The sequence below is a fragment of the Amphimedon queenslandica genome, unplaced genomic scaffold (assembly GCF_000090795.2).
Source record: "Amphimedon queenslandica unplaced genomic scaffold, v1.1 AMPQUscaffold_12543, whole genome shotgun sequence".
Taxonomy (NCBI): domain Eukaryota; kingdom Metazoa; phylum Porifera; class Demospongiae; order Haplosclerida; family Niphatidae; genus Amphimedon; species Amphimedon queenslandica.
This window is the reverse complement of record NW_003547220.1, coordinates 20,103-23,796: the sequence shown is the minus strand read 5'-3', so window position 1 is coordinate 23,796 and position 3,694 is coordinate 20,103.

Genomic DNA, 3,694 nt, shown 5'->3' with positions numbered 1-3,694 from the left:
GCACAACTACGCAATGACAGTAAAATGGAATTTCCTTCTTTAAAACACATGCAAGGAATATAATAATAATATAATAAAAGGACAATAAAGCCAGCCAGCGCAGGGCCCAATAATGATAATCATAGAATCAATAATCATGAATAGTAAATGAGAGATGATAATGGATGTATTTATGTATGAATACATAACATAAATGTCACATTGATACACTATAGTGTACTAGTAGATTTATGAATCTATATGAGTGGGCAGTGTAATGTGCATGCTTCAAGCTGATTGGACAATAAAAATGTGTGGGCGGTTAGAACAGTTTTGTATAAAAAGGTCTGCATTAGGCTTAGGGTTTAGATCTACTGGCACAGTAGTCACCTTTGTCCCAGTCATGGCAACCAATCAATCAAATTTACTAGGAGGACAAGCAAGTACCAATCTACCAGTACAGGGTACACCAATGCAGCAGCAAGTGCCTCGGGCACTTTGCCTAGTAGATCCAAATATTGAGATCCCTAAGTATCAAAACTTAGAAGGTCTTGTGTGTGGCAGTAAGGAAGAGGATCCCAGAGATGTTTTCTTGTTTGGAGATCAGGGCATCTTTACATTTAGCATAGCTCTGGCTAGTCTTCGTGCCAATGGATCCAGTGGAATGACAACAGCTTGTTACAAGCAAAATCTAACTAGCAATGGTGTGGAACAAGAGGTGACAACTATACCGGATTTTGCTTCAAAGAAAAGGGAATCCTTAGCATGGTGCATTGAAAATGGCGATCCCAACAACACCTGGAGTTTGAATCTACCAAGCAAAGCAATAATTGCAAACATAAAAGCAGTTTTAGATGTTCCAGATTTCTCTCGCACTTGGCGAAATGACGCTGAAGCTATACCACTAAGGATACCACGTAGCCTCATGGTAGCTGGCAAAGTTGTATGGTTCCAATGTCCTTGGACACCACGAGGGAATAAAAGCTACAGCACATCTGGCCTCATTCAAGATTTCATGAGAGAAATGAAGGATAGACAGCAAGTTGGTGACTACCTGCTCCTTGGGATTGCTAATAATCTATCATACGGGTACGCTAAAGAGTATCGCCTTTCGGAAATACTACAAGCAGCAGACTCAGGAGAGCTTGGATATAAGTTTCAAGGTGGTGATAACGAGCTAATTAAGAAAATCCTTGGATGTGGCTACAAACATGAAGCATTTCAACGTGATATCCACGATTTCATATTCAATAAGCATGTCACACTGGTGTTCAAACGAGAAGGTGCTGACAGTGAAGGTCTTGCTGGCAAGATGAATGAAATGGATATCAATGATGATCCTTTCGTTTCCTGTGTAACTAAAAACAGGGTTGTTGTTTTCAAAGAAGAAGATATTTCCTTCAAGGCAGCATTGGCTAATTTGCATGACAAGAAATGGGATGAAATAGAAGCCGATTATCTTCCTGACGATCTCTGTCTCTCAATGATTGAGCAATGCGTATGCAGTGGAGAAAAGCTCCAATTACATTCAGATGAAATAATACTCAATATCAAAGCATTGCAACCCCCACAGACGGAATATGCTGGTAAAGTTGTCTGGTACCAGTTACCTCCAAGCTCTGATGTCAAGATGGAGCAAATCAAGAGCTTCATGAGGATCATTGGAAAGAAGCAAGAAAAAGATGACTACCTACTTATAGGCACAACAACCTCTAATCAATTCACTGACCTGAAGATTGAAGAAATGATTGGAGATGGTAATGAAGGTCATGCTTATAATGGATACACGTTCATCAAGATGGATGTTAAGCTTATTCAAAAAATCACTGCTTTAGGTTACAAGCATGGCTCTCGTGAAGCAAAAGTATTGGTTTATAAAAAAGCTGGTGAAGGAGAAACGGCCTAATAGGAGCAAGAGGAAAAAGGAACATGATAAAAGATTTAAAACTAATAGGACTAATGCTAAAAGTAAATAATAATGATTTAACTTGATTTAGTTGTTTCTTTTTGTAAAAATTACAATAATAAAAATTATATGATTTACATGTACCACGTCAGTAGGCTCCTCAATGTCATAGTGTACTTAATGTACATGCAGTGTCATAATAGTCATGTGCATGCTCTAATCTGATTGGACAAACTGAGTGGGCAGAGATGTGGTCACTGGTCAGACAGGACAAAGAATACTGAGAATAATAGAATAATAGTGCTTAGTATATTACTAGGATTTTCCCTCACATAGTACAGGACCAACACAAGATCAACAAAAGGATACTGGAGTTGAATATAAGAAAGAAGAAGAGGATTAATGTCTAATTTCGAAGCAGAACCACAAGCAGTAGTATGTGGACAATTGCAATATACCTATGTCGAACGACAACAATCTGGTTTTAATACTTGTCTGCCACATGCAACTAACATACTGTTTGATGAAATTGACTTCCTATCCAGACTATTGACTGGTCCTCAGGCAAAAGAAATTGTCATCTATGGAGAAGGTAATCCTCTCTTTGATATAGCACTAGCCACAGCACGAAATAATTCATGGGAAGGGATAAGCTATGGAGTACGTCATGTTTTTAAATTTGAAGAGAAGAAGCTTCAATCGATTGAGCAATGTAGTCAAATGGGTCGACACAGCGTCTGAGTGAACTTGAAATCATGAGCAATCTTCATGATATGCTCAAGACCCCTGCACCTCCTTCAATGGTGAAAGGGAAAGTTGTTTGGTACCAATATCCACAGACTAATAATGGGCCAAAAATATCAGAAGTTATAAATGAAATGGACGATAAGCAGGAAAGTGGTGACTATCTTCTATTTGGAGTTTGTAGTGGATCAACTATTGATTATGGATTAACTGTACAGCCAAGACAGCTGGTGAGAACTCAACATGTTAATAACAACATTGTCAACACTTTTCCTAATTATTACTTTTTTGGTGTTGACAGAAAATTTATCAATAAGTTCGTCTCCTATGGATATAATATCAATGGACATGGTTTATTTTATTCAGGCAGTGAACACCAGACGTTTGTATTCAAAAAGAAGTAGCAGCCTAGGAATCTTAATTTAGACATTCATTCATTGTAACAATAAGTACATGTACATCTTGATCTTGTTAGTAACTGTGTAAGATTAATGAAAGTAACATTATTCGTAATTATTATTAATCCAATAGTTATATTATCATCTATATGTGATGATGTTTCTTTTGGTACACTTTCTGCTTTACTGAATGTATAATGTATATGTATAATTTGAACTGCATTAACAAAAATACTACTAGCATTACATGTACTATAATAGGAATACTAATGTGAGGGCCGGAAAAGTGCCATGTGCATGCTTCAATCTGATTGGACAAACTGAGTGGGATGGACTGGTAGCTTTAGTGTGGTCAGACTTATCAAATTGTTTGCATTAGGTGAATTTTCCTGATAGATCATGACAATAAATCTAGCAAATTATCCAGTAGACAAGAAACGAACTCCTCCACACCAAATTTCCCAGTATCAAAACTTAGAAGATCTTATATGTGGCAGTAAGGAAGAGGATCCTAGAGATGTTGTCTTGTTTGGGGATCAGGCCATCTTTACCTTTAGCATAGCTCTGGCTAGTCTCCGTACCAATGGATCCAGTGGAATGACAGCAGCTTGTTACAAGCAAAACCTCATCAATCCATCTAAGTATGGACCTCTGACAACAGTACCAG